Source organism: Antechinus flavipes, chromosome 5 (assembly GCF_016432865.1).
Source record: "Antechinus flavipes isolate AdamAnt ecotype Samford, QLD, Australia chromosome 5, AdamAnt_v2, whole genome shotgun sequence".
In the NCBI taxonomy this organism is placed as follows: Eukaryota; Metazoa; Chordata; class Mammalia; order Dasyuromorphia; family Dasyuridae; genus Antechinus; species Antechinus flavipes.
This window is the reverse complement of record NC_067402.1, coordinates 36,256,899-36,268,180: the sequence shown is the minus strand read 5'-3', so window position 1 is coordinate 36,268,180 and position 11,282 is coordinate 36,256,899. Positions and strand designations below refer to the sequence as shown.

The window sequence follows — 11,282 nt, the reverse complement described above, 5'->3', positions numbered from 1 at the left end:
CCATTTCGTGTTACTCTTTGGGGTACAAGCTTTATTTTTCTTTTACTAAAGTGTCCTCCTTTGAAGATGAATTACGATCTTTTCTGTTCTCATGTTTTTTCTTCTTTACCAGTTCTTTTTTTTTTTTTTTTTTTTTTTAAATAAGAGGTATTAGTGTAAGCACCTGTAATCATGGAGTGGGGGAATGGTGTCTCAAGCTTCCCTTCAACTCTCCACTCTGACCAGGAACCCCAAACCAAGAGCTCCCCCTCTTGCAAGTGCCCACAGCCAGCAGTGCCCCTACCCACTGCCTCTGCACTCACCCTGTGCTGGTTCCTTCTCGCCCAGGGCAGCAACTCTGCAGCTGGGCCTGGAGTTCCCAATCAGCCAGAGTTCACTCTATCTTAGGGGACTCAAACCCTGACTCCACAAATAGTCCAGGAGGTTAAGTTTCTGTGGTTCCTGCAGAGGCTCCAGTCACCCCACACCCATCTCGCCTGAGGAGTCCCCACTTGATGCTTCTTCAGAGCTAGTCCAGAGGGGTTTGCCCTTCAAGCAGGTTAATCCCCAGGCCAGGGTCTTTCTTCAGATCTTCTAGAGTTGTACCAGGTGGACCCCAGTTCTGCCCCAAGTCTTCTTGGTTTTTTACCAGTCTATGTTCACCCCAAGCGCAAATTTGTTCTGTTTGTGGGAAAAATCGGGAGAGCTTAAAATTTATCAATCTACTCCGCCATCTTCCCAGAATCCTCCCCCCACCATTAAACTTTGAAAGGCACAGGGTCTGATGAGCTGGGAAATCCATGGCAGAAGATTCTCTGCTCATTGTATCCAAGGAAAGAGCTTGATGGGCAATTAAGGAACTGGAGTCCCACAATGTCTGAGAGGTCTGCATTGATGTGAATGTGATAGTTCGGAGGCCAGATGGGAAATTAGAGACCTGAGTTCGAAGCTTAGCTCTGACCCTTACAAACTGTAAGCTAATTGGCAGAACTTCCTCTCCAATCCTCAGTGTTCTCATGTGTGAAATGGGGATGATAATATTTGGATAGACAGTGCCAATATGATAATTACTCGTTTCAGAACTGAAAAGGAAGAAGAGATAAGGTTGTATTGTATTTAGAAAACTGTTTAGGTGTTTTAAATAACTGGCATAATAATAACAATAGCTAGCATGTATCTAGTACTTCAGGGGTTATAAAGTACTTTTAATCTCATGAGATCCTTCTGACAACATAGTGAGTTAGATGTTATTATTCCTATTTTACAGATGAGGAAACCGACTGAAAGGTGTTAAGTGACTTGTCCAGAGACATATAGAAAGATCATATTAGTGATGGAATACTTCCAATTACACAGTCCTAGGGAACACTGATCAAAGACTGCCCAGTCTTTCTGGAAGTAATAAAGAAACCAAGAAATGGTGTTCAAGTTTATGATGGCCCATGTACTCTCCTCACAATGACCTTGCAGAAATGACCCTGGCCATTTACCTCCCATGGGGGAAATGCCTTCATACTTGTCTGATAGTAAGGGTCAGGGGTTCAATTTAATGCACACATAGTTTTTAGCAGCAAGGTGAGAGGAAGACTGGGGATTATAGCCTTAGTGGAGGATGGAAGCTTAGCAATCAGTCATCCAATCTGAGCCATTCATTTTATAGATGAGAAAGTTGAGACCCAAACTAGGAAGTGATTTACCCCCAAGTCATGCAAGGAGTAACTCACAGTGGCAGAATTGGAGCCCAGGTCCTCAAAAATCAATCATCTTTCCACTGTACCATATTGCTTCTCCAGTGAGAAATCAGGATAGATTCCCTAAAAGCAAAGCCCACCTCTTGTGCCTCTCCCCTGCTCCCTAAAGCCACACTTCCCTTAGAAAGTATCTGAGATGCTTCAAGTCCCTTCATTGCTTCCCCATTGATAATCCCAAGTGTTCTGGAACAGGGGAACCTCCAATGAAAGTTCTTGATTTTTCCTTGCAGGGATCTGAACATTTTTGCTGATGCTTTGGGAGGGATACATGGGAGTAAGGAGATTGTTAGGAACCAGAAAGATCACTGGGATTCCCCTACTATTTTCTATTTGATGGGATTACCATCAAAGCAGGGCTTCTTGCAGGGGTCCTCAAACTACGGCAGCAGGCCACATTCGGCAGCTGATGACATTTATCCCCCTCACCCAGGGCTATGAAGTTTCTTTATTTAAAGGCCCACAAAACAAAGTTTTAGTTTTTACTACAATCCGGCCCTCCAACAGTCTGAGGGACAGTGAACTGACCCCTTATTTAAAAAGTTTGAGGACCCCTGACTGGGGTCTATGAACTGATATACATTTGTTCATTTATTTATATGTATTTATGTATATATAATTGCATTTCAATGCAGTTGGTTTCTTTTGTGATTCATTGCATTTCATTTTATGCATTTAAAGATATTATCCTAAGAAGGTCTGGAGGGGTCCATGACACCCCCAAAGTTAGGAACTCTTGCATTGAAGCTTTGACCTTAAGAGAAAAGAAAGGGAAACTTATCTGAGTAGTTAGGGGGAGTGGGGGGGGTGGGGGATACAAATTCTGAGATATGATTGGAGGGTGAAGATACGGGCCCCTAGGCAACCAACATTCACGGAAAGATGGAGCCAACGAGTGAAGGACAATCAGTAGCTCTGAGAACTCAAGAGATAGTGGGAACTTGGTGGATGCTCCGGAGCGCCCTCTGGTGCTCAGTCCTGCTCATCTCATTTGCATCAATCTCATCACCACGTTTGGCTGCAATTTTTTGAATCGTTTATAGATCTATAGATCTAATGGGTCAATAGTTACAAGTAACTAATGGAGCCTATTACCCAGCGAGCAATGGTGATAAACTCAAGGTGGGCGCGACTACACTAAGGCGTGTTGCCCACAAATAATTGTGCAGGAGATGAGGCAACGGAATGTGGGCGACAGAGAACAGCTTTGAATTCTGTCCCCAGACACTGGTTGTGTGATTCAGAGCAAGTCGCTCGACCTTGCTGAGCCTCAGTTTCCTCATCTGTAAAATAAAGGAGCTAGATGAGCTGACCCTCAGCGTTCAAAGTCTACAATTCTGTGATAAATGGCAGAAAGGATCATGTCAAAGAGACAGAGTCCCAGAGAAGGGGGAGAGATGACCATGTAGCAAGTGACGCTCAACCTGAGCGTGCCATTAGTGTCTGAGTAATATCTAGTGATCATTCTAGAGGAAAGGCCCAGGCGCAGCGGATGGACACTTCCAAGAGTCATGCAGATGAATGGACAATATCCCCCCACCCCTCAGGAAGTGCCCATCAAAGTATCAAAGCCTTCAATATCTGTACCTCCTAGGTAACCTTGCTATGGATAAAATGCCTCATAGTTTTTACTCATTTATTAGCATTTGTTGGGAGAATCCTTCCCTACTTGCTGTCTCCAAGTGAAGGAGAGAACGTGGGGATTGCCTGAACTCTAGGGAAACCTCAGTCTTTCTGGGTAAGGGCTGGAAATCCACCTGTCCCCTTCTCTACATACTGTTTCATTTGGCGATCTCATCAGCTCCCAGGGATTCAGTTATCATCTCTAGGAAGACAGTTTTCAGATCTATTTGTGACTAATAGTCACAAACTATTAGACATTTTGAATTATACGGCCCATAAACATGTTAAACTCAGCATATCAAAAACTGAACTATCTTTTCCCCAAAAAAAACTCCCCTTTTCCAACTCCCACATCCTCCTAGAGTCATAATGAGGTGCTGTCTTCAATTCCCAGTTCTCTCTCACCCTCTATATCGAACTGATTATCTGTCAAGTCCTGAAATTTCTACCTTTGCAACATGTCTTATAGAAGCTCCTTTCTCTCCTCTGACACCGCCATGACTGGTGCAGCTCCTCTTCCCCACACCAGGATAACTGCAAAAGCCTTCCTTCTTGATCCAATTTTTCTTATATAGCAACATAACTGTATAAATACGTATACATATATTGGATTTAACATATTTAACATGTATTGGATTACCTGCATCTAGGGGAAGGGGGGTGGGAGAAAGGAGGGGAAAATTTTGGAACAAAAGGTTTTGCAAGGATCAGTGTTGAAAAATTACCCATGCATATGTTTTATAAATAAAAAGCTTTAATCAGAAAAAAAAAAGAAAAGAAAAATATATTAGGTACTATGCTAAGTGCTTGGGGGGGGGGGGGGGACGTGAACCTATATCCAAGCTCTGTATCCAAGGAGCCTCAAACCCTTTTCCCATCAAATACTAGTTCCACAATGAATACACATAGAGAAATAGGAAAGAAACTCATTTATCCAAATCATAGACAAATGGAAACCAGAGAAGAATATGTAGAGGAACATAGCACACAACAATGAGTAAGGAGTAAGGGATTGGGATCGAGGTAATATAGCTCAATAGAGAGACAGAGACAAAGACAGAGACAAGAATCAGAGACATGAACCGAGACAAAGAGATAGAGAGACGGAAAGAGAGTTCCAGATCTCACCTAAGGGGAAATCTCTCCACTCCCTCACCCCCCAACCCCCACTCCCACCCAGCCTCGGTGTTATGCCACAGTTCTCTTTAACTGTCCTGACTCAGTTTCCCTGTCTCAGTTTCCTTAACTGTTCTGTCTCTGACCCAGTAAAACTAAGGATTATTCGCTCTCGGGTTATAAATTAGCAAGATAAAAGAGTTGTTATGCCACAGTTCTCTTTAACTGTCCTGACTCAGTTTCTCTGTCTCAGTTTCTATTATCTACCCAGGTCCTGAGCCCCCCTCAGGCCTAGGTGGAGAAAGAGTGTCCACTGTAGGCGGGACTGAGGCTGAAGAACCGCTTCCTTTTTTTTTTTTCCTCAAGGAACAGACCCAGGTCCTGAGCCCCCCTCAGGCCTAGGTGGAGACCGAGAGGTCTCTAATCTCTAATCCAGTTCTCAGTTTCTATTATCTCGGTAGGACCTCCAAATTGTAATGCCGGAGAAACTGAGAAATTGTAATGCAGGGAAACTGAGTCAGGACAGTTAAAGAAAACTGTGGCATAACATCGGTAGCAAGTTCTAAAGATTGTAAAGACTGAGCTACTGTAGGGAGAGTATCTCTAAATGGAACCTAGACTTGGACATTTTCCTCCCTGACGGAAAGGAAATTCCATCATTTGCCCTATTTAGGTTTAGTGGGACTTTTAACCCCTCCCTTTTTTATTCAACCCCTGAGTTCAGTACCTGGGCTCCTGCCAGCGTTCTGCATTGCATGAAGTATGAAGGAAGATACGGACCCTTGGGGGGCTTTGGGGAGACAAGACATAGAAACTTGAAGTAATTAGAGAACAGTGCAGACAACACAAGAAAATTAATCTGGATCGATGGGCAAGAGGGAAAAAATGGATTTTTTTCGACCTGGAAAAGTCTAAATAAAGAAGGCGAGGAAATTACACCAATTTGTAAAAGCCACCTCCACAACTCTTAGAGGAGGACGGCCTTGAACCTGGGACCACGAGCTGCTAAGGCCGACAGCCTCCCCACTACACCACCTACTTGGCAGGCAGAGGAGCGTCTGTAATTTCTGTGTTCCTCGCAACAGCCTGCAGATTTAGGATTTCATTCTCTCCAGGCGATCTCAGGCTGTCTCTCCCCAAAGGGCTTTTCCTCTGGAGTTGCCCGGATCTTTTAGAACAAAGAGAGAATTTGAAGCATTTATTTAAAAATGACAGATGGGACCCGGGAGTAAGGGGAGCCCCGCACAAGGGTAGAAGGGGGACATCTCCAGGCAGCTGGTGGCTTTAACTTTGGGGACCTAAAAAAAAAAAAAAAGGGATCATTCGGTCCACCTCTTGAACATTTAGCTTGCAGCTTTTGTAGAAACAAACCAAAAACCTCATCTATTTTTTCAGTGGCTTTCTTTTTTCCCATTGCCAATAAAGATGAAGAAAAATTAAAAAGTATTTCTGGAATAGACATAACACGCCAAGGAAGGCTCAGTTCCTAAGATTTTAAATGTGTAATTTTTTAAATTAAAAAAAAGTGTATTTGATTTTTAAAATTAGCATTTAGCGAACAACACAACAACAACAAAAAAAAAAACTTCTGGGAGAGGGGGGGAAGACTTTTGTAAAGTCACAAATGACCCGCGGCGTGAAAGCTGAGCTGGGGAGCACCCCGAGAAAACCAGGACGAAGGCCGTCCCCGCCCCCACGCCGGCGCGAGCCGGACGTCCCGGGTCCGCCAGGGATACATTGTAACACTCTAGGGCGCCCACCTGGGCCTGCGGCGCCTGCGCAGGGCAGGTAAGGCCGGGGCATTTCCCCTTCACTCTGGACGTTTCAACTTGAAACTTCCAAGCGGTTGATCGATTTCTTGCGGGAGCTCGCGCGCTCCCCCAGCCCCCTCCCGCGCGGGCTCCTCCTCGGGCGCTAACCTTTGGACTTAGTCTTCCGTTCTTTACCATTCATCTCGTTCCTTTGTCCGTGGCGGCGCCGTGGCTTAGTTGGTTAAAGCGCCTGTCTAGTAAACAGGAGATCCTGGGTTCGAATCCCAGCGGTGCCTGGGTCCTCTTAGGGGGAACGCGCCTCTTATTATTCCCCGTCTCTATGTCACGGAAGGTGGGAATCCGCTCCGTTTCTAAAAGTTTGGAAGCCCCCATCCCTCCTGCTTCTCAGGTACCCGCAAGGTCAAACTTTGGGGGTGCGGGACAGCCACCTCTCTGGAGTGTGGACCCCTGGCACGAACCTATTTTCCACCCTTACGGTGCTTACAACTTATAATCCCTCCGCCCGTCCCCGTCAGGGAGCAAGCATCCTTTTACCTCCTAAATTTTACTTGCCCTTCTCCCACCGCTCTCCTTAGAAATGATCTCATTTCCCTCTTCACCTCGTCCCCAGCTGAGGCACCTCCCCTGGACGTAAAAGCCCCGGCACTCTCCCGTTAACATCTTCCCAATCAATCAGTCAATATGCAATTATTAAGTACCTCTCTTGGTCACTGGACTGAGAATCAGAAAGCCCCGGGATCATGATCTTCCCTCACCCACTTACTATTCATTTAATTAATTAACCTCCGTGCCTCAGTTTCCTTATCTGTAAAAGTAGGGAGTTGGCCCGGATGGCCTCCTTGCGGTTTCGCATCTATATATAATCCTATCATACCATGTGCTCAACTATAGGGATAGGAGGAAAATGGATTGACATCTAACACACATACACACATTACCAATATAAATAAATGTAATTTGTGGAAGAAGTCCTAGGAGAGGGGCAGGAAGGATCTCCAGTAGAAAATGGTACTTCCGCTGAGGTTTTGTTGAAGGTCAAAAGGAGACCCCCAAGAGACAGGTGTCTCAAAAGGATCTGCAGGGTTGAAGTCATCTCCAAGTCAAGGGGCAAAATTCATCGTCATTATAACATTTAAGCTGGCTGAGTTCCAAAAGGATTTAGCAAAGAACCAGGAGCAAGGAGACAAATTCGTCCGGTTCTTCCTGTCACTGATTGGCTCATTTTATGGCCCAGAGGTCGAACCGAGGGGTGGTCTGTTCACTATTATCTCAGGAATCTGGTTATCACTGACCAGCAGATCATCTGACAGTCAGCAAAGTTTGTAGGACTATCCTAAGGCCAGAAGACTTTAGAATCATCGACAGATTGTTAGAACCAAACCCCTCTAAGGTCAGGGGACTCCATCGCTGCTGTGTTTCCCTTAGAAGTTGTACCCCATCAGTTTGAAAGAAGGGAGGGGCAGACAAAAAGTGTAAAATATTAGCACATCTGCAGTTCAATTACTTTGGCTCCAACAACATGGGGGGAAAGGGGGAAACTTTCACTTAAATCATCAACAAGCATTCATTAAATAAATGAAAAAAAATACGATAGAGAACAAGTATTTACTAAATACTTATTATATACCAGGTATTTTATAATTACCATCTTATTTTTTCCTCACAGAAACCATCAGAGGTGGGTGTATTATGAGCCCCATTTTACAGATGAGGAGATTGAGGCAGATAAAGCTAAATGGCTTGCCCAAGGTCACATATATAGGAAGTGTCAGACACCGTATTTGAATTCCTATTTCTCCAGTCCAAAGCTCCTCCACAGCCTGTTCCTATACCTATTGTGTCCATCATTCTAAGAGCCTGAAATACAAACACAAAAGTAATGAGTGTCTTTAATTTTGTAGAACTCACATTCTAACCTAGGCCCTCCTTGCCTTTCTGGTTTGATCCAGTGACATTGGTCTGGTCCTTCCTTGATTCTGGACATTTTCTTGGGGCTATACCCCAGATTTGCCACACTTTTCCTCCTCTGCTCTGACTACTGGACCTCCCTAGTTTCCTTTAAGTCCCATTTAAAATTCCCCCTCCTACAGAAAGTCTTCGCCAAATGCTCCCCTGCTACTGCTTTTTTTTCCTACTTATCCTGTCTAGATCTTACTTTGTACATGTTGCTTTGCTTGTCTCTTTTTGTAATCCTTGCCTTTCCACATGTCTAGCTCCCAGCAGGTGCTTAATCAATGTTGATTGATCAGAGAGACACTTAAAGGTAAGTGGTCTTGAAGAGGTACTTGGAGGGGTAGCAATTCCTCCTACAAGACTGAATTCTTTTTTTAAAAAAATCTTTTAGATTGAATTCTTTAATGGAGTCGAGGATTGTTTTTCTTGAGAGGATTAGATAGATTATATAGATTTTGAAATAGAAGGGATCTCAAAGTCCATACAAGAAGTAGCTGGGTGGCTCAGTGAATAGAGGGCTAGGTGGGGAGCCAGGAAAACCTGAGTTCAAATCAGCTGCAGACATTTATAAATTCCATTTACATAGTACCCTTCTATAACTCCAGTAGGTTGTATGTTCCTCGAAGGCAGGGAGTGCTTTGCCTGGTCATTGTAACCCTCACTACTTGCTTAACATAAAACGGATGCTGATGAAAAGCTTTAATAAATTGTCAACCTGAACTCCTCTTCCAAGATCTAGAAAAATTGAGTGGAATAGTAAAATAATAATAATAATAATAATAAGCTTTGTTTTCTATGGTTTGTACTCTGCCACCTAAATCATACTTGTCCCGTTGTCATTTTCAATTTCACAAACTTTTTTTATGTTTAAAAACAAAATCCCTATTCAGAAATTCAATGAACATGCCTGCTATGTGCAAGGGAGTATGCTTAGGCATGGGGGTGCCTTGAATTGAAGGACTGGATTTGGAGTTAGGAAGACCTGGTGGTGAATCTTGCCTCTGATGCCTGCTACTTGGGTGGCTGTGGGCACAGTTAGGCTCTCTGAGCTCCAGCTTCCTCATCAGGGATAGGAGGGAACCAGGAGGATGGACTTTGTTCTTGTTCAGTCTTATGTGGATCTTCGTGATCCTGTTATTATTATTATTATACCTTTTTATTGACAGAACCCATGCCTGGGTAATTTTTTTACAACATTATCCCTTGCACTCACTTCTGTTTTGATTCTCCCCCTCCCTCTCTCCACCCCCTCCTCTAAATGGCAAACAGTCTTATACGTGTTAAATATGTTATAGTATATACTAGATACAATATATGTGTGCAGATCCGTACTCTTGTTGCACAAGAAGAATTGGATTCAGAAGGTAAAAAAATAACTTGGGAAGAAAAACAAAAAATGCAAACAGTTTACATTCATTTCCCAGTGTTCCGTCTCTGGGTGTAGCTGCTTCTGTCCATCATTGATCAATTGGAACTGAGTTAGATCTTCTCTTTGTCAAAGAAATCCACTTCTATCAGAATACATCCTCATACAGTATCCTTGTTGAAGTATATAATGATCTCCTGGTTCTGCTCATCTCACTCAGCATCAGTTCATGTAAGTCTCGCCAGTCCTCTCTGTATTCATCCTGTTGGTCATTTCTTACAGAACAATAATATTCTGTAACATTCATATGCCACAATTTACCCAGCCATTCTCCACTTGAAGGGCATCCATTCATTTTCCAGTTTCTAGCCACTACAAAAAGGACTTTTAAAGGCTATGTCTTAAAAGTCTTGCTTGACCTCAGGTTGTAAAGGAGGTTTACTTAGGCCTGTAGTTTCTGTACAACAGAGTTTGAAGGACTTCATGTGAGTTCTCCCTTATAAAGACTTCCAAGGATAGATTCTGGCAATAGAAGAGAACTATTTCATTAATGGCTCTAAGAAATAAATTGTAGGCACTAAAAATAAACTTTTCACATTTGCTTAATTTTATCAGTGGAAAGAGACTGTTTCAAAGGGAGTTAAAGAATTGATACCAAAAATTAGTTTGCCAGTAGTCTCAATAGATTTGGAGTCATATTGCTGAGACTTAATTTTTTTAAAAAAATTATCTGTCAGCATTCAGTGGCAAGTTATTTTAGATAACCAAAAATGCAGCCTACATGATTGATTCTCCCACAAAAAAGTCTCACACCTAGAAATTTTCCACAAGTTTTTTTGATATTGATTTTTTTTTTACATTAAGCCTTCTTTCTCAATATATGTCTTCCTCTATATAGACAGCCATTTCTTATAACAGGCTAGGAGATTTTCTTGGCAAAGATACTGGAGCAGTTTGCTATTTCCTTCTTCATAAGTGAAGTAACATAGTCCAGGTCCCAAAGCTAATAATGTTTGAAGCTGTATTTGAACTCAGGTCTTCTCAACACCAGTCCTAGGGCTCTATCCACTGAGCCACCTAGCTATCTCCCAGGCAAACAAGGTTAAGTGACTTGTAGCCCAGATGCCAGAGCTAATAAACTGGATTTGAACTCATTTCCCTGACTCCAACTGTGCTCTGTACCACCCAATGACCCATGGCATAATAATCATGGTGGTGATCCGTAAAACCCTCTGGAAGTGGGCAGTGTGTCTTAGTTTCTCAGTCACATTTTGAACTTTAAAATCTTTTACATTCACTCTATCACTATCATGTGGTAAGAAAAAAAAAAACAATAGTGAGTAAACAAAACAAAATCATTACAAACATGAGAGAAAAGAAGAGGAAAACACACTTTGGCAGCTATTTTCAGACAACATTTGACCACTTTTGTTGAGTTATTTTAGTTGAGTCCAGATTTTTGTGACCTCCTTTTAGGGTTTTCTTGGCAAGGATATTGGACTGCTTTGTGATTTCCTTCTCCAGTTCATTTTACAGATAAGGAAACTGAAGCAAATAGGATTAGGTGACTTAATCAAGGTCACACATAGTAGCTGAACTCAGGACTTCCAGAGTACTGTCTAGCCACTACAGATACCTGATTTATCCCTGATGTCCTGCCCTCCTAACCCTGACAGTGTTATCATGAGAGGTCTTGGCAATGCTCCCCTCACTGTGTGCTCTGTG

The 11,282-nt window shown here is 43.0% G+C and overlaps 1 non-coding gene across 1 annotated transcript; it reads left to right on the top strand.

Moving 5' to 3' along the window:
- The first annotated feature begins 6,439 nt into the window (after positions 1-6,439).
- On the top strand, positions 6,440-6,513 carry TRNAT-AGU (transfer RNA threonine (anticodon AGU)). The gene has a single exon. It is a non-coding gene; the product is annotated as a tRNA-Thr (tRNA).
- Positions 6,514-11,282: the final 4,769 nt, after the last annotated feature.